The sequence below is a fragment of the Arachis ipaensis genome, chromosome B3 (assembly GCF_059453495.1).
Source record: "Arachis ipaensis isolate K30076 ecotype BB chromosome B3, ASM5945349v1, whole genome shotgun sequence".
Lineage (NCBI taxonomy): Eukaryota > Viridiplantae > Streptophyta > Magnoliopsida > Fabales > Fabaceae > Arachis > Arachis ipaensis.
Window position 1 is genome coordinate 42,149,612 of NC_142438.1, and position 21,490 is coordinate 42,171,101.

The 21,490-nt window shown below is 34.6% G+C and overlaps 1 non-coding gene across 1 annotated transcript; it reads left to right on the top strand.

Annotated features, from left to right (window-relative positions):
- The first annotated feature begins 3,277 nt into the window (after positions 1 to 3,277).
- Positions 3,278 to 3,385, top strand: LOC148570417 (small nucleolar RNA R71). The gene has a single exon (XR_015908929.1). It is a non-coding gene; the product is annotated as a small nucleolar RNA R71 (small nucleolar RNA).
- Positions 3,386 to 21,490: the final 18,105 nt, after the last annotated feature.

A 21,490-nucleotide genomic window follows, 5' to 3' on the forward strand; every position in this document is an offset into this window, starting at 1 on the left:
CCGTCTAATTATCTGGTCAGCGCCACATCTCCATAAATATGGGTCATCCCATATATAATATTTAGACTCGCTTTTCAGCTTGTCTCTTTGATGCTTAGAAAAGTTTGGAGGAAAAGTGCGGCTAACTAGATAATTAGCTACAGGTGCATACCAAGGGACTATCTCAGATACTGCTTGCAGGTTATCAAATGGGAAATTATCAGCTATAGAAGTGGAATCATCTGTAATATGTTCAAGGCGACTCAAGTGGTCTACCACTAAATTCTGGCTACCACTCCTGTCCTTAATTTCCAAAACAAATTCTTGTAATAGCAGTATCCTACGTATAAGCCTTGGTTTGGACTCCTTTTTAGCTAATAAATACTTTAGAGCTGCGTGGTCTGAATACACTACTACTTTAGTACCAAGTAAATAGGCTCGGAATTTATCCAGAGCAAAAACAATAGCAAGTATTAGACACAACATGTCCTAGTACAATTCCTTGTTTAACCATAAAGTGACATTTTTCAAAATTCAATACAAGGTTTGTACTGACACATCTATCTAATACTCTAGATAATCCATCTAAGAAAAGGCTAAAGGAATCGCCATAGACACTAAAATCATCCATAAAAACCTCCATACAGTCCTCAATAAGATCAGAGAAAAGACTCATCATGCACCTTTGGAAAGTAGCTGGTGCATTGCACAAGCCAAAGGGCATTCTCTTGTAAGCATAAGTCCCAAAAGGACATGTAAAAGTGGTATTTTCCTGATCCTCAGGAGCTATATGAATCTGGAAATAACCTGTATAACCATCTAAAAAATAATAATGCGATTTACCTGACAGGCGATCCAGCATTTGATCAATATATGGGAGAGGATAGTGATCCTTACGGGTTACTTGGTTGAGGCGTCTGTAGTCAATGCAGACCCTCCAGGCGTTCTGAACTCTAGTTGTCAGGAGTTCTCCATGCTCATTCTTCACTGCAGTGACTCCAGACTTCTTTGGCACCACTTGTATTGGGCTTACCCATTCACTGTCTGAGATGGGATAGATGATATATGCCTCTAGTAGTCTGGTCACTTCCTTTTTGACAACCTCTAAGATAGTGGGGTTCAGTCTTCTCTGGGGTTGACGGACAGGTCTTGCTCCTTCTTCTAAAAATATCCTATGCTCACAGACTTGAGGATTGATACCTACTATGTCTGCCAAACTCCAACCAATTGCCTTCTTGTGCCTCCTCAGCACACCAAGTAGCTACTCTTCCTGTTGAGAAGTGAGTTCCCTTGCAATGATAACCGGGAACTTCTGCCCGTCTTCAAGGTAAGCATATTTGAGGTGTGGGGGAAGGGGTTTTAATTCTAACTTCTGATCATGTTCAGGCTCTGGGTTGTCTGGAGCTGGTAACAGTGGTAAGGCACTGTCATTGTCCTCTGAGAATGTCCCCACACTTGGACCTTGTCCTGTGTGCTTCTCTTCAAATTCCTCCTGATGGACTTCAGCCATGGTTTCATCTATAATGTCACACTTGAGGATAGAGTGATCCTCTGGAGGATGCTTCATAACTCCATTCAGATTGAAGATCACTACTCGGCCATCTATTTCAAAAGAGTATGTTCCTGAAAAAGCATCTAATTTAAACTTTGAGGTCTTCAGGAATGGTCTTCCGAGTAGGATTGATGATGACTTATCTGAGTCATGTTGGGGCATTTCCAGGATATAAAAATTAGTGGGGAACGTGAGTCCTTTAATGCCCACTAAGACATCTTCAGCAACTCCAACCACTGTAATAATGCTTTTATCTGCTAACATAAAACGAGCTGCCGACCTTTTTAAGGGAGGGAGCCTCAAAACATCATATATAGACAAAGGCATTATACTTACACATGCTCCTAAATCACACATGCATTCAGAAATTATTACACCACCAATAGTACAATTAACCATACAAGGACCTGGGTCACTACACTTTTCAGGTAAACCTCCCATTAAAGCAGATATGAAACTACCTAAAGGAATAGTTTCTAATTCATTAATTTTGTCTTTATGGATACATAAATCTTTTAGAAACTTTGCATATTTAGGTACCTATTGAATAACATCAAAAAAGGGAACAATTACCTCAACCTTTTTGAATATCTCTACCATTTTTGGATCAGGTTCTAGCTGCTTCCTGGGCTTCCTTGCAAGTTGTGAAAATGGAATAGAAGTGGTGTCTTCTGCAGTGTCTGCGTCTTTTAGTGCTTCCTCCTGTGGTTGAACTTCTTCTTCTTCAGCTGTGTCCTGTATGTCCTCTTCCTCTTCAACATCTTCTAATTCCACTACCTCTTCAGCTGAGGCGTGTTCTGGTGAGCTTGGCTCCTCCTGGTTCCTCTCCTGCAGTGTGGTTCCGGATCTCAGGGTGATGGCATTAATACCACCCTTTAGATTGTGTAATGGTTGAGAGGGGATTCCACTAGAGCTCAAAGGTTGGTTATTGGAATTTTTCATTGATCCAATCTGGGAGACAAGAGCCTGCAAAGTAGCGGTCAGACTATTTAGAGTGGCATTAATATTATTTTCCATGGTCTGCTGCCTTCGGTCAATAGATTGTAGTAAGTCATCATTGGCAGATGAAGAAGGATGGGTAATTTGGGAGGTTTGCTATAGGGTATTCTGTGGTCCTTGGGATTGTCTTAGGTGAGGTGCTCTGTAAGGATGATTCTGATTCTGCTGCCTGTTGTTATTGTTATTCAACCTCTGATTTCCCTGATTATCTCTGCCTCCTCTGTTGTTGTTGTCCCTCCAATTCTGGTTAGAATTGTCTTGCCATCCGTGGTTGTAATTGCCACCTTGATTGTACCCTTGGTTGGGGCGGTCATAGAAGTTATGTGTGGCTGCCACGGTGTTGTCTTCCTGCTGGAGCTGCGGACATTCATTAGTATAGTGGCTATAATCAGCACAGATTCCGCAAACTCTCTGTGGGACTAATTGTTGGTTTTGCTGTGGTGGAGAAGGTTGAGCTTGCTGAACTTCTTGTTGGTTCAATTGCATCTGCTTCAGCAAGTTGGTCATTTCACAGATACTCTGAGTTAAAGCAGCAGTCTCTCTGCTAGAGGATACTTCTGCCACGTCTTTTGCACGGCCTTGTTTCTGCCTGTGATTCCTAGTAGATTCAGCTAAGTCACTGATCAATTGTCATGCCTCATCAGTGGTCTTGTACTTTTTCATGGACCCATTGCTAGCACTTTCCAATGTGGTTTTATCTTGGGACCTCATGCCCTGTGTGACATATCCGAGTAACACTATCTTGTTAATCATATGATGGGGGCAAGCTTCCAGAAGGTTATTGAAGCGCTCCCAGTACTCATAAAGAGTTTCAGAATCATCCTGAACAATCATGGAAATGTCTTTCCTCAGTTTATCAGTAACTTCAGCTGGAAAGAACTTTTCCAAGAATTCTCTTCTCAGTGTTTCCCAGTTGGATACAATTGCTGCTGGTTGAGTGTAGTACCACTCTCTTGCCTTCCCCTCAAGAGAAAATGGAAAAGCTTTCAGCAAAATTGAAGTTTCATCTGCACCATCACGCCTGACAGTAGAACAGGCTGCTTGAAAATTTCTCAGGTGCTTTATAGGCTCTTAAGCAGGTAAGCCATGAAACTTGGGCATCAAATTGAGCAATGCAGTCTTTATTTCAAAGTCTGTAGCTACCGCTGGGTGATGCGCTTGAAATAGTTGCATTGTAAAATCAGGGGCTCCAGCCTCCTGGATAGTAACTCTCCTGGCTGCTGCCATGTTACCTGCACGTGAAACAATCAAATCAGTAGAACGGGGGCTGATTTCTTTCTCAAGTGACGTTTCAGATCCGCCCTCAGAGAGGACTAACTGACGCCGAGCTTGCTTTATTCGTGAAATAGTTTTTTCAATCTCAGGATCGAATACTAGCAAGCTTGGATCAAGAAGTAAACGTGTCATCTAATGAAAGAAACAAGCAGCTCATAGTAGCAAAATAAAATAAAATGCAAATAAATAAATTCCAATTAATAACTTTAGCACTCTATTGCAATTCCCCGGCAACGGCGCCAAAAATTGATGCGAGCGAAAATTGGCGAGTTAAGAATGATTATAAAATATGCATTGCAAGTATAGTTCTCAACCAACCAGAAATCCGCTTATCAATTTAGAAGGGTGTCATAGAAATTAAAATTAAAATACTGGGAGTATGGATCCCAGGTCGTCTCCCAACGAGTTGCAGAAAAGTGTGCTATTTTATTAATCAGATGTTTTCAAAAAGGTTTGAGTTGAATGGCAGAAAATTAAATTAGAGAATTTATATAAATTTAAATAAAAGCCTTGACTGGGAGTTGATTAGCTGGAAGCCCTATTCGTGTTGGAGTACTCTCAAGATTAATTGACAATTGAGGGTTATTATGTTTAGTTGCCCCTTACTAAGTAAGGGAAAGTCAAACGAGTTGGAATGCTATCTCTATCCACAAGTTCCAATCCGCTCTTGGGAGAATGGGTGTTAGTGACTAGAGAGCAATCCAACAATAAACCCAATTACAATCTTTCTCTTGAGCATCCTAACTCAAGGGTTCCTTTCAATCAACTCCCCATCAAGTTAGGGAACTACTCGCTCATTGTAAATGTAAAATTCATAACATAAGAAAGAGAATTAAAGAAAGACATGATAAATAATGATCAAAAGATTAATTGAAAATAAAAGTAATTCCTGTATTAATAAATGCTAAAATAATCCAATAGTAAAATTAAGTAAATTAAGGAACATGGAAGAGTAAGAGACAAGTAAAGAGAACGAACTAGAATGTCGAAGTCTTGATGAGGCAATAACTCTTCTCAATATCCCAATGCAAAAACAATGAACATGACAAATCCTAAAAACTATGAATGTGTAGAGAGAAAACCTAGAGGAGAGGAAAACTAGATCTAAAAACTAAAACTATGCGGAATGAATGTTGTTGTTGGTTTCTGCATGTTCTCTGGCTCTAGTCTGCTTTTCTGGGCCGAAAACTGGGTCAAAATAAGGCTCGAAATCGCCTCCAGCGATTCTGCAGATTATGCAAATTCGCATGTCACGCAGACGCGTCATTCAGGCGGATGCGTCACTCGGCGTTTCGCTTTGCCACGCGGGCGCGTCGTCCACGCTTCCGCGTCAGTTGTATAGTTTCCAATTCGCGCGGCCGCGTCATCCATGCGGCCGCGTCATTGCGATTTCCTCTCTTCCGCACGGTCGCGTCATCCATGCGGCCGCGTCGCTTCTCGCTGGTCATCTCCTCAATTCCTTGTGTTCCTTCCATTTTTGCAAACTTCCTCTCCAATCTCCAACTCATTCATGCCCTATAAATCCTGAAACACTTAACACACAGATTACGGCATCGAATGGAATAAAGGAGAAATAAAATACATAATTAAAAGTCTCTAGGAAGCAAGTTTTCAATCATGCAATAACTTTAGGAAGGAATTATAAATGCATGCTTATTTAATGAATAAGTGGGTAAAGATCATGATAAAACCACATAATTAAACACAATATAAACCATAAAATAGTGGTTTATCAATTCTATCATATATGCTTTGGATGATGCAGATTAGATTGTAAATATAGTATAATAGTAAATGGACTGGTTGTATGTAGATTGTTTTCTTAAGGCTTACAATTGATTTATTTTTTTCTTATATATTATAATGGAATAGTTTATATTTAACACATTCTTCAGTATACCAATTTTTCTGCATTGTAGGCTCAAGAGCTTGCTATATGCATGATAGAGTTATGGGATCTTATTGACGTACCAATCGATGAGAAAAAACCATTTAGCCATCTTACTAGATTACTTTCAGCATCCGTTGATGAGGTTAGAGTATAAGGGTGTCTTTCTATAGATATTATTGAGCACGTGAAACTTTTTTTTCCTTGGGAGCACATTGCAATTTATCTCTAATTCAATTTGGCTTTAGTAGGTTGATTATTCATATTTTTGCAAGCTGAGTATGAAATTTTGTGCTTAAATGTTCTGAAAGTCAATAAGATGAAAAATTTCGTGTTTTAGAGGAAGACTGAGATTGAACAAACTTACAAAGAAGTTCACATGGATGTGGATAGTGAATCAGCTAGACAGATTCTAAATTGGCTTGTAGAATCTGGTACTTGAATGCAACCCAGTCTAAAATACAACTGAACCATAAACACAATCTCTCCTTTTTGGAATTTATTTGTGTCAAAATTACATATCTTTTTTTCTCTTTTTCCTTTGTTGTTTTCCACTTAAAGATCTATTGGAATTAGTGTTATAAGTGTGTGGAAAATATGTTTTGTTTCAGCCTTTAGATTTTTTGTCTTTTATTATGTATGTTTTATATCTTTTAAGTGATATTGATCTGTCCGATTTACTCCAAAGCATGGATGACCAAATCAGAAAAGCCAATATTCAGATCTCTATTCTCCTTGCTAAAACCGAACCATAATATTCAAATCTCTATTCTCTCTTTTGGTGAATGAATTTGCAATGAAAATACTGTTACGAATTTGTCTATGCTTCAAAATTTCAGTGGTACTAATTTTTGCTCCAATGCATTTGTCATATTGCAGGGAGCAGTTGTGATATCAAAAATATAAGTAAACTTGAAGGTAAATATCTAAACTACCATTTTTTATTTTATTTAAAATATTAAGCTTCTTAAGCACTTTCCTTTTAGGACAACATGTGTGTCATTCATGTGAAGCTGAAGTACTGAGTTATTCTGTTTTCTAATTTCCTCTAGATAGGCTCTAAAGATTGTTATTATTTTTTTAAAGCATTTGTACAAATATAGATACTAAAATTTTGGGGAGCTCATTTGATATTCTGATTTTGCCCTTATGCTTGTTTTGTAATGATCCTTGTTAATATACTTCGGGTGTGCTGAATTTAAGTGCCATGGCTATAGAAATTTTCTTTTGTCTCTCAATGCGATAATTTAGATATAAAGAATCAATTTTATATTTTTCATTTCTTTCTAAAATTTGCTAGACATATATTTTTTATAATATAGTTGGTGACTAAGTGTATCATATTTACCTTTGGTTAATTGATGATAATGTATGTGTATGTGAATATGAATATTGGACATTGTATATAACTATCTCGGTATTTTAAGCAGTACAATTTCATTAGTATGTAATTTAGAATTGTTTTTTTTTTTTTCAAATTTTGGGTCCTGTAGCAATTTAAACATTTCTAATGTCCATAAGCAGGTGGTGGCTACTGTACAGTAGAAGTTCTACAAGTATTGTTCCTGTTGAAGAAAACATACGGAGACAATATGCACAATATTTTGTTGTTTTCGATTCTTTATTTGGACTAAGATCTATGTGGTAGGACAGATTTCAGATAACACCAATCATGAAGTATGAATTATTAGATAAAATACTTATTAGAGAACACTAATCATTAGCTATGTGCTAATCATCGATGTAACATAGACTTGTAGTATGTGTTGTTTAAATTTGTATTATGCTTTATTACTTTTCAAGAGAAATTTATGTATTTTGAATTTAATAAAATAATTCATTTTGTAGTAATTAATTTTAGTATATTTATATTATGTACAATAATAATAATTATAGGTAAAAATAATTTAAAATTTTAGAAAAATGATAAGTTGTTATTTCTAAAAGAGTGAGTATAATTAAAAAAGTTTTAAGATTTTAACGGCAATAGTAATGGCAACTAAAAGTGAATAATATTATAATTTTAGAATTATTTTTAGTGGCCATATAAATTATTGGTAAAATGAGTTTTGGCGGCAATAGTAATGGCCACTAAAAGTGAATAACATTACAACCTTAGAATTACTTTTGGTGGTCATATATATTGCCAAGAAAATGGCCGCTAAATACTTTTGTGGCTATTAAAAAGGGATGGTCTTTACCAGCAAATGTTATAATTGTCGCTAAAATTTTTTAGCGAAAAAGCATAAGACAGCTAATGTCTAATTGGTTGTAAATGTATTAGCAGTTATATTTATTACTGCTAAAAGCAAAATAAATGGTTACTAAAAGTAATTTTTCTTGTAGTGCCAGTGAATGGTAAACAGTCTATCCGAATATGACTGATAACTTATTAGGATGAAAGTTGATAAGGTATATATGGATAAATGCAGATTCAAGGGATGGTGGTAAACATGTCCTTATATGGGACCCAATCACAAATGCAAAAAATAATATTCTAGCCACAGTCGAAAGAGGAACTACATCATAATTCTATGGACACCGATATACCAATACAAGGTGAGCAAGAGAAAACACTACACATCATAGGCTTTGAAGGCATAAAATGTGTTATTAGCAATTTCTGATGATAACTTAACTTATTTGGCCACAGGAACCAATTTTACCATTACATCTAACAAATCAACTATGTTTTGGACTCCAATGAAAGGTAACACAATTTATGTGAAGTTAGTGATAAATAAATAGAATGAAAGTTGTTAAGGTAGATATGGATAAATACATATTCAAAGGGCGGAGATAAAGGTGTTCTTATAGGTAAAAGTGTTCTTATAGGGAACCCAATCACAGATACAAACAATAATATTCTAGACACATTCAAAGGGAGAAATACAATTTATAATTCTCTGGATAGACATACACAAATGCAAGGTCACGACAGGAAAATTCGACACCCACTGTAGTTTGTTAGAATACTATACTCAAAATTTTGCAACAAGATCATCTCCATTATATATTTACTAAACAATATCACATGGAACAGAACAAACAACATCTGCTAAAAGGAATATAAGAACAAAATTAGATAGAGCTATTGATCCTACTATTTTCCCATACTGACAAGGTGTGCAAAATTAGCCCTTTTTATGTTTATTCTTTTTTGTAAAACCAATCTTTTTTTTTCTACTGGATTTTGAATTACACTTCATAAGACTCTTATTAGTCATAAAAAAATATTTGTATTCTGTTTTAGTGCTTGATTAAACAAGTTAAGTGAAACATTCTTGACATGTGTTTATTTATTAATATTATTACATGTGCTAGTGATCACAGTATATTTAGCAGTGGTAGAGCATCACAGAATACAAAATCAGGTACAGTTTAAAGCTTAAGTTATGAAAGTTTAATTACCAATCATCAGTTTAAAATTTTTTGCATCGATTTAATTACCAGGAATAATGTTGTTAGCACATAGTTAATAAGATTGCTATAAATACCAAAATATGAACACACTATCTATTCATGTAGATAAAAAGGCAAACCAAAAGACCTAACAAAGATGTTAATTATAGTGAACCTACAAACAAGGGTATGAGAAAATTTAAAGTTATTAAATTTCTTGGTTAATTGATCGACGAATTTTATGCTTCTATGATGCATTTGAATTTTAAGTAGGTAGTCATAGTACACTACAAGAAAAAACGTATTTTTCGACGCAAAAATTCGACGGCTATCTCTCCCGTCAATATTTTTTGATAGCTTCCTGTCGATATTTTAAAAAAAGATAATTAAAAATAAAACAATAAAATTGACAGCCTGGTCGTCGATTTTTTTATGATGTATTAACCCTTTTCCTAATATCGTCACATTGTTGACGAACCAGGAGTTGAAAATACCTTTATTTTAAAATCGACGAACATGGCGTCTATTTTATTATTTAAATTATCGACGTTTACCGTCGATAATTTTAAATGGTTTAGATTACTTTCTAAAATCAAATAAACGGTGTAGATTTAATGTATAAAATAGACACTTAGCATGTTGCTTTTTTTAAAATTAAAATCGACGAACTTGCCGTCGATTTTTATAACTAAAAACAAAGACACGTGTCCATTTTTCGCTCCAAAGTTCAGAAACACCATTTCATCACTAACCCCCAAATTCACACCATTTTCATCACTAACCCCGCGTCCACTTCCCCCAAATTTCCCATTTCAATACTAACCCCCAAATTCACACAATTTTCAACCATCATTCTCCGCTGCCGTCTTCGCTCCGTCATGGTTGTGCCTCTTGCTCGCGCCGCTGTCACGCTTTGTTGCTGCCGTGCCGCTGTCGCTCCCACGTTCGTGCCACTGTCGCTCCTTTTACTCGGGCTTCCGTCGCTCTGTTGCTGTTGTGCCGCCTTCGCTCTTTCTCTCTGTTGCTGATGTCGCTCCTCCTACTTTGGTCATTCTCTGCTCTCTCTCAATCGAGCAAAGCCAACTTCGACTATCATTACTATTTCAAGAATTTAGGACTAACGCTACCTAGAAATTTGTTAACAAGCATGCATTTGGAATACCTAATCGTTATATGAACATGTTGTGTGTTCAAAATCAATATACATATTTTCAGTTTGTGATTTTCTAAATTGAAAATAAGAATTTATTTGTACCATATTGTACCATATATTTATACGAACAGTGTTTAACTTTCATGAGATGTATAATTATGTAAGGTGGGGAAAATACAAGTGAGAAAAATTTTGATTGATATAACCATTTATATGAATATATGGCTTTGTTTTGTACTAATTAACTAGTACCTGACTCAAGTTTAGTTATAATTTCACATTTTTGTTTTCAACACACAATATTAAATTACCAATCTCTATCCTGTTATTGTTATCTTTCTTGTCTATCTTTTGTTTAGTTATAATAAATTTCTGTAATTGCTATCACAGGTTCACCGAGCATGTATCGAGAGTGAGATTATATCATTACTAGATCATTCGTTTCTTCTAACATTGTACACTTCATTTGAGGTAACTTTTCTTTTTCTTGTGTATAAATGTCATGGCTCCTTTTTAAAATCCAGAAATCCTCAGTGCTATAAACATGTCACTTGAACTTAGGATGAATCTATTGAAAAACATGACAAAATTTATGACAAAGTCCATTAAGTATTACATACAAAATTACATAAAAAATATGTTAATGAGTATGATTGACATAGGATCCTTCCAAAGTGGTAGGGAGTAGTTAGTTTATAAGCTTATATTCAACACTTTCCCTGTCTTCATTGTTCTATCCATCTTGCAAGGTCTACGATCAGAACCATCTACTTCATTCACTTAATAGTAGAGTAGATGTGGCATATAGTGGAGGATCAAACAACCGGCACGAGACACACACTACGCTGTTGATTAATGGTTCTAATGTTTCCTTTGTCTTTATAGACTTCCACCCATGTATGTTTGATTACTGACTTTTGTGCAGGGGAGAGTTGTTTGCATTACTCGACAAGGTATGAAGATTTTCAAAGAGGATTTAACAAGGTACTTTTTGTTTCCATTTTTCATTATTTCGTTGCTAGTATTGGAATCTATCATCTCATGCCTTTAACAACTTATAGTTTTATTATAAGTTAAACAATTGATTAATCAAAATAGTAATTAGCTTTTGTGTTAGAATACATAGCTAAGTTATAATTCGTTAACTACTGATTATTATGATATAATTACGAGTAGTTCCTAATTATTCCTATACTAACTGTGTGCCTCAATCGATTACATGGAGCCGAATATATACTAATCATATAATAAATCAAGCTATAGCTTGGGAGGCCTAACTACAGCTACTAAATCATTATACTCATTTCATCTAATTATATAATCTTTCTAAACATTATTAAAGATATATGTCTATATTTATTATAAATTCATATTGTAGACCCTTCTATATGTTGTTAGCTTCTATCATATCTTCATAGGAGAGAATAACACTATAGCCTGTAGGTTTTTTCAAATAACATGTTCTAAAATATTTTCATTTTTGTTTACTCAATTTAAAATTGTTTATGCCTCTTTTTAAAAATAACAGAGATGATTATTCTTTAATTTGATTTCTTTCCACTGTTTCTTGTTTAAAAATGTGCCAGTTCCTCCTTTTCCAACTTCTAATTTCATGTGAAAATAAATATTATTGTTGCTGTCTTCATGTGGTTTCCAGTTTATTTATTTTTGTTATTGTTTTTGCTCTTTTGTAAAGCAGTAGTGAAGATTGACGTAAAATAAGGCAGGAGGATAGTAAGTAGCAACCAATGTATTTTGCTTTCCTTTGATATTCAACAGTTTTTTGTTTAATGGTTACTAATTAAATTTTAACTTGGTGAATTATCTTCCACATACATAAATAAATCAATGCTATTTGTGCTTTTGTAAATAAAATCAAACTTGAGAAATGGAGTCCAATCTTCATATCAAGTCTTAGAAGATTTTGTTTATCTAGACATTTTTCATTCTGCCTCTAATTTAGCTCGTTAGCTTTCTACACTATGTTATGAAAATATCCTATTGACTTTTAGAAACTACTCCTAGTAGCTTTTTGGTTTGGGAGGGTTTTTCTTTTATTATTTTTTATGTGCAGAGTTAAATTGAATAAAAAACAAAAGATGATCACTAAATTTATAGAGAATACATGACATAATCACAAGTATTATCAAAGTTGTAGTGGTATCCATTTACACTATCAACTAATTTTCTAAGATATGCATTTTTCTTAATATAAAGGCCAATTTTATATTATCAAATTACCTCTCCATACTGCAGGAGGCACCACCTTTCCAGAAGTGACATTACGCTTGGTAAGTTGCTTATAGAACCCTCTTTTTTACTTTATGCATTGTTTAAATTATTTGATTAAAGTAAAAATACATGAGAAGAGAACTTGCCTGTAACAGCCCAGACCACCCGCTAGCACGATATTGTCCGCTTTGGCACACAAGGCCTCACAGTTTTGCCTTTGACGATAGGGATGATAGCCGAAGTCCCCCACACTCACTCGTCAAAACGCGTCAAGCTAGGGAGAGGTATCCACACCCTTATAAGGCATGCTTCGTTCCCCTCTCCAACCGATGTGGGCCTTACAATCCACCCCCCCTAAGGGAGTCCAGCGCCCTCGCTGGCACATCAATCCGGGTTCTGGCTCTGATACCATCTGTAACAGCCCAGACCACCCGCTAGCACGATATTGTCCGCTTTGGCACACAAGGCCTTACGGTTTTGCCTTTGACGATAGGGATGATAGCCGAAGCCCCCCACACTCACTCGTCAAAACGCGTCATGCTAGGGAGAGGTATCCACACCTTTATAAGGCATGCTTCGTTCTCCTCTCTAACTGATGTGGGCCTTACAATCCACCCCCCTAAGGGAGTCCAACGCCCTCGCTGGCACATCGATCCGGGTTCCGGTTGTCATATATGCTTCATTCCCCTCTCGGTGACAGAGGCGCGCCACATGGCTCCATGGACGGACAGCGATGGCGGCGCGGATTGGGTAGCGGCAGCAACGTGGCCACCTTCCCCCTTTCTTCTCCGATCTCCTCTACTCCCCCTCAGATTCCTCTTTCTTTCTGTTTCTTTCTTTGTGCCGTATGTTTTGTTAGGAAGGGGAAACAAGGGCGGCTGCTGTTAGAAGGGAGGGGCTGCAGCAGTTGTGAGGAAACCGGGTCGTGGGTTATGGTTTCAGGGTTAGGGTTTCATCATTTTGAAAATTAGGGTTAGGGACATTTTAGTAATTTCACTTAAAAATAAGGATAATATAAAAATTAGAAATAAATTCTGATCAAACAAAATTAATGTATAGAAATACTATTTGCTCCTCCGTTTTGCAAATTATTTTCAATAAAATGCCCAAATCTAAAAATTAGAAATAATATACTTAATTTCTTCATTTTCCAAAATAGCAGTAATAATATTTAAAATATTACTTATCTAATCCAAATCATATAAAATCCTTATTATTTTCATAACTATCAACCTTATACTTTAAATATAGAAAATAATCTAATAGTTATAAAATTGGATAATAATCATAACTTATCTCAAGTTCAATAAATCAAACTTGCCTTAATTATCCTTAATAAAATAATCTCTGAAATTAAGGCTATAAATAACTATATGATTTGAGACTTGATCATAAAAAGACTTTTCAAAGATTCTGGGTTTTACATTCTACCCACCTTATAAAAATTTTCGCCCTCGAAAATTGATACAAAATGAAAGAAATTCCATAACAGTTCACCCTTGAACACATTTAAGGAAGAAGCAAAAATATCTCAAAATATAGTCATATATACGATTTTCAAATACTTGGATGGTCGTATGCATAAAGATACAAAGGCTGGAGTGTGATTGTAAAGCAAACATTATAAGATAGGCTCAATGTACAAGGTCATATGATCTCAATGCCTCACAAAACTTGAGGTGCCAAAATAGGGTGTAAATCAAGATAGGCGTTCACAAAGCAAAGATGACATGGTTCAAACATGTGATAGTAAAGCAAGGCATCGAAGGCTATAAACATGATGCGGTTAAAACGACGTGCTTAACATCCGCACACTAATCTCATATCAACCTCAAGGCTTCAACTTTCCAACTCCATCCAGCACTTTTCAACCTCATAGCCAATCATAAGCCTAACACCCGCAAGCTCATTTGCAAGGGACAAAACACCCACAACTCATCATAACGTTACACACCTACCGCTTCACCTTCCATATACACATATCACGTCTTAAAGAACTAACGCATCGCGTTACGTATACGTCTACAAGTCGCACTTGATATCAAAACAATTCTCGAATCTACTCAGAAGGATACAAGATTTAGAAAGGAGAGCCAAATGTCAAGGATAGTACTCATAGATTTGAGAGAATGTATCCAATCTTCACATAAACAAAGACGCTCAAGCAATGAAGTTTGCTAGACACAATTTTATTGACAACTTCAAAAATAACCCTTGGATCAAGAAAAACCCAACAGGACAAATAAGAAGAAAGTCAAGCATTGGTTTGAAACAAATTCAAGCTAAGTCGAAGAAGTATGAGGTTTACAGAAGAGAATATCTCAAACCCAAGACAAGGCTCACAGAACTCAAGAGCATGATTAAAATACTTTCGAATACTCTGTTCGTTAAAAAGTCAAAAATTTGCGGAAAAATCACTTCGCAGGCTAACAGAAAAGTTAAGCAACAACCATTCTTCAAGAGAGTATCAAAAGCATAAACGTGGCTTTGCTTTAATACAAGTTCATGTTGAAGTATATTATATAGAGTTTTAAAACAACATGTACACAGGTTTGGTTAAGCGCTAAAATATTTCCTCAAATACTTTAGAAAGATAGTTACGTGCATAGCTTAACCAAAAGCAGTTCATGAAAACTTGGAAGTAATCAAATGCTTATTCAAAAATTCCAAAAATTCATATTCAAACAAGCATGTATATCATTTATAGCAAGGACAAAAGAGGAAGTTAAACTTCTTTTAGAAAAGAAATTCCGAAGTAAAAATTTGCTTACAATTTGGTAAAGGAAATAAGCAATGCGTTACAAACGAACCGATTTCCACTAAACAAGGAAGCTTTCCAAAACCTCATTTAAAATAGCGCATGCCACTTTAAAACAACTTTGTCAAAGTTGAACGATGGTTTCCATTACAATCAAGCAGTTGAAAAATAAATTTAGTTTAGAACTGCTTTAAAGAGAATTCAAAACTTCTTTAAAAAGTTTAAAACAAGACTCCAAAAGTGTTCTTGAAATCACCATCTCAGAAGGATATTCAAGGAGATTAGAATGTACTTAAAAGGAGTCAAGCCATACTAGAAAGGATCTTAAATCAAGATAGTTCAAACAAGATCCACTAGGCATGAGGCATCAAACAAGCTTTCAATTGATTCAAAAGAATGCGAAAGTCATAGGAAAATACAACCCAATCATTAGTAATTTCCCAAGGATAAATTTTGACTAAAAACTCTTGTAAAGACAATGAGAATATACGATGCACTATTTTGAAACGAATCAAACTAACTCACATAAGAATGAGATTCACAAGGTTGGAAAAACCAAGATCAATAGTAATGCTCACAAGATGTAAGAGATCAGTTAAAAACAAGGTCAAGCATGACATTCATGGAGATGGAAAGCTTAAGAGAGAACGAGTTCGCTCATAAGAAGAAAGCCATGAGTCCAACATTTTCAAAAGAACAACAATGGCATAAGCCATGTAGTATGCTAAATCAAACTCAAATCAAAATGAATTAAGTAAAGTTTATCAAACGAAACTCAACCGAGACAAAAGTGGTAAATCTTTTCTTTTCAAAATTTTGAAAAATATCTAAATACATAATCAAATGAAGATGTGCACTGGAGCTATAGTAGAATTACTAGAAAGTCAATTTACTTTTAAAGTAAGTGCAGTTCCGTAAACCAGTAAAAGTACATGCGAGGTATTAGAGATAAATAGTTATTAAACTGTATAAGAAATCTTCAAAGATTCATATATAGATAAGTACATATCTAATCAACAGCAACTTTATAAAAATCTCAAAATTGGCTGTAATTCACTGTCAAATAAGAGGAACACCGAATCAACAATTTCTCTAAGAACGGACTCGGACTCCAGAGTTAAAAAGCACAGCGCATTAAGACAAGTTCAAAACTATATCAAAGAATATTTGAATAAGGAAGAACTCAAATAGAGAAAGACAGATGTAACAAGGATTCCAAACAAGCATATGCAATTAAGATCAAACAAGAATGCATATGAATAGAGGAATAGAGTTAAAAAAAATCAAACTACTTTTTAAAAGGATTAGCAAACAAGAACTTCAAGTTAGGATACGAAAGAACAGGTCGACTCGAACAGAATTCAAGACACATAACTGAATAGCCTCGAGAAATAGTTTCCAACATTCCCAAAACCCGCGATTCGCTTTACTTGAAACTCGTATATCATCTATGATAACCCATCAGTGCTTTCATATACATAATTCACTAGTATTAAGCTGGCCAAACTTAATACCAAGAATTTTGCAATGCAAGACTAACAGCGTTAATCAATAGACCATCATGTGCATAAAGCTCTAATTCTCGTCATTCGACAAGACCTAATACATGACAAATGCTCAGAGTATGCAATTGAAGCATAGTCGGTCCATTCCTCAGGCTCTACAGGAAGGACTGCTCTGAAAGGCCCACATCGGTTGGAGAGGGGAACGAAGCATGCCTTATAAGGGTGTGGATACCTCTCCCTAGCATGACGCGTTTTGACGAGTGAGTGTGGGGGGGCTTCGGCTATCATCCCTATCGTCAAAGGCAAAACCGTGAGGCCTTGTGTGCCAAAGCGGACAATATCGTGCTAGCGGGTGGTCTGGACTGTTACATTGCCTGTAATTTCTATGTTTAAACATAATCAATGTCTAAGTTGTGTGGATTGTGAACTATGTGTGTGTGTGCGCTTACTAATAATATAAGCCTAAAAGTGTGTTGCGAAGCATTTCAATAAGGTGAACTTGTCTTGTATTACTTTTGAATTTGTGTTGCTATCATAATTAAATGGTATTCTGTTGTGTATTACTGATGGATACATTATGGTTTATGGATTAGTGCTTTCTGATTCTTCTTGTTACTACTCTGCATGTTCCCTTTCTGATTTGGTGTATAAGGGTCTTTGAATAATCTTTCATTTTTCTGTAAATTTTATTTTCACTTCTTGCTTTTCAATTTATCTGTCCATTGTTAATAGATTGTAATAATATTGAGCTCCATTCAGCTTTTGATGCTGCATTGCTTCAAAAATCAATCAATATATATAGACTCCATTTAGAATAAAAAGAAGCAGATATTTTTTTGTTTGGCCACCTAAGTATTTTAAAGCATATATTTTTCTGCATTAATATTTCTCTTGCCTTGTTTTTAGTTTGTAATTTTGTGCATCTATACTTTGGTTTATCCATAATCATGGCCATCATTTTTTTTGTGTGATCAGATCATGTAAAACATTATTCAGCCTTGGCTTGTTCTTTAATCATAACATGTGATGTTTGTTCAAAATTTGACTATTCAGACAACATAGAGTCATAGACAAGAAGAAATAGAGTAAATAAAAAAAGAACAATTTTCTTATATGTGATAATAATAACAATAATAATCAAGGCCAAGAAAGTGCGTGGTAAAAACTGAAAAGAAATTTGTAGCTTGAACCATTCAAAAGTTCAGGAAGAAAGGTGATTATTATCAAAATTTGCTTTTAATATATACATGGATAGTGGTAATGTTTCTAAACCTATTCTGCAGCCAACAGGACAACCACAGAGCTCTCAAAGGGAGGATGATTCTGACAATCTTGACGACTCAGATGATTATTTAGACGAGTATGAGTAAGGTTATTTACTTTGCTTTGAATATTTTGTGTTATTAGTGAATTGCAATTTAAACGAATATAAGTCTGAGTTTAGTTATTTATCTTGTTTTGAGTTTTTATGTTAGAGGATTATTTATTATTTTGATAAGTTTGTAAACTCATTATCTAATATTTAGTATAAATTTTATTCTTATATTTAAAAGTTTATTTGTCTTGTTATCTAATATTTTGTATACATTTTATTTCTATATTTAAAATTTTATTTGCATTAATTGTCTACTATTTTTTAAATAGAAAAAATAATTAAAATATATGGCTATTAAAATCGACGCTAACGTTGTCACTTTTTAAATTTAAAATAGACAAAAGAAAACAAAATATAGACAACGAACTTGTCGACATTTTAGTAATTAAATCGATGGCTTATTTGTCGATTTTAATGAAACAAATATTGACGGCAAACCTGTCAATTTTATTAAACAGGTAAAATTCTCAAACTCATATTATAAACGGAAAGATTGTCGATTTTATTGAATTATTATCGGCGGCCTGGAAAGCCATCATTTTTATTAGAATTTTGAAAAGTCGACAAGCCTAATAGGGACCACATCCGCCCTTGATTTTTCTATCGATTTTTAATATTATCGATAGCCTAGCCGTCAATTTGGTCGTCGATTTTAACGGTGTTTCTTGTAGTGGTAATAGATTGACCATATTCAATCATTCATGTTGTGTATACAATTACATAGTATTAGGAGATTATATTTAGACCATAAATAAGTCAAATCAATATGTGGGCTATAAAATAAACACGATTCGATAAGGTGAATATATTTTTATTAGGCCATTAGCAACAAATATAATGTTCCAAAGACAACCAATATATTCACGCACAAGTGTTAATAGGGTAGAAATAAGATTACTACCAATATTGTAGATAATATATATCACAATGTTAAATTCAAACATATATATTGATAAATCCTATAACATTATTCTATCATAAGTAATTGTTAGATTTAACTCAAAACATTACAGATATTGATGATACACTTAGTCAAAAATATTTTTATGTTATTTGCCAAACTTTTTGAAGAGTGTGTAATATTTTTATCATTGGTTTATTATTTTGATTTTTAAGTTCAAATCATTATAACACAAGGTCTAATGCACATGAAAGTATATGAAATAGATTTTGGTTGTTCAGAACTTTAAGGTTCATGGAGTTTAAGGTTATCATAAGGTTTATTTAAAAGGTTTTATTTAATCTAAGTAATTAGATTAGTAATTGAGTTTGTTAATATTATTTAAATCAGACTGAATTATATAACTAATCCTTAAAAAGCCTCGAATCATGCAGGTAAAAAGATATTCCAAAGGGCTAATAGACACGTTAATTCTGGTGAACAAACAAATATGGGTATATGTACATGGCAATTTATTTTCTTAAACGGACGTTTGAATGAGGATAAAAAAGCAGATAACATAATGATATCTAACCTGTGATTTTCTGGACTTTGCAGAATATATGCAGATGGGATATGCAATGTATAAATGTGAACATTGTGTTGCTCTCTTTTGGTATGATGAGAGGTTAAATAAGAATACAACACAGCAAATCTTAAGTTCATTTTATGTTGTAAAGGAGGGTAGTGTAACTTCCACACCTACCAGAAGCCCCTAAAGTGTTGTATGAGCTATTGTTCAATAATACTCCGAAGAGCAAGTATTTTTGAAATAACATTAGATCATACAACAGCATGTTCCAGTTCACATCGATGGGTGCAAAAATAGATCGTGATTTAAATACTTCCAGAGGTCCACCTACATTTACCCTTTTGGGGGAGAACTATTATTTAATAGGAAGTCTCATACCGCCAAAAGGATACGTGACGAAGTTTGCTGAATTGTATATTTTTGATACACAGAATGAGATCAACAATCACTTAGCTGCTATCCGGTAAGTAGTAGGTGTATGCTTTTATGTTGTACCATAAAAACCTTTTAGAATATAGAATAAGTTTTGTTAGAGTATATTGCTATATTTAAGTTACCACATATGCTGCTTTCATTGTTTTGTAGGGGTGAAGATAAAAAATAAATATATGAAGATATTGTCAGAGACTTAAAGAAGATGCTGGATGAGAACAATGTATTGGTGAAGGAATTTTTTATGGTTAGAGATTTGGTCACCAAAGATTAAAATACCACAGTTAAGCTTAGATTAATGGGCAAAAGAGGAAAAGATCGTAGAAGATACAACTTACCTTCAACAGATGAGGTTGCCACATTAGTTGTGGATGACTTTGATATAGATAAGACTAATAGGAATATTGTGGTTGAGACACAAAGTGAAAAATTACAAAGGATCAACCAACTTAACCCAGCTTATCTGGGATTACAATATCCTTTGTTATTTCGTTTTGGAGATGACGGATACAAAAAAGATATACCTCTTAATAAATGTAATCAAAATTGAGGGAAATGGCGCCAAGAGGTGTCAATAAGAGAATTCTTTGCATTTAGGATACAAGAAAGGTTAGCTGATCGTTCCCTGTTGTTATATTCAAGGTGACTCTTCTAGCAATTTTTGGTTGATGTGTATTCGATGATTTGAATCGTCTCAGTTAAACTATATAAGGCTTGACCAAAGGAATAAAGGAAGCAGTTTTGAGTGGGGAAACATTACCGTCATCGCACGGCAAACATTTTGTATTCCCTTCATCATTTACAAGAGGGCCAAGATACATGATTCAAAACTATCAGGATGTAATGACAATTTGTAAGGCGGTGGGTTATCCACACCTCTTTGTTACATTCACATGTAATCTTAAATGGCCTTAAGTGGAAGACTTCCTTAAGAATAGAGAATTAAATGCAGAAGATAGACTTGACATAGTTTGCAGAGCATTCAAGAATAAATTGGATATATTGATTAAAGACATTCGAGCAAACAAGGTATTTAATTATACAAGTTATGAAACAAATAATTATATGTTTCATTGTTCCAGCCCTGAGATGTAATTGTGTGTATTTGATGGATAAATTATTATTCACGCAGTTGTATATACCATCAGGTTTCAAAAAATAGGATTACAACATGCATATATACTATTATTCTTATACAAGGATGACAAGTATCCAATTGCTGACGACATTGACAAAATCATCTCAGCTGAGATATCGGAAAATGAGCTAGATCCTGAATACTATGAAGCTGTGGAGAAGCACATAATACACGGCCCATGTGGGATGGCTAAGAAAGATTCACCATGTATAGAGAATGGTAAGTGCATACATTGCTTCCCCAAGAGATTTGTTGAGTGCTCAATTGTCGTTGATGATGGTTATCCAGTCTACAAATGCAGGGAAAATGGAAGGACTATAAACAAGTCTA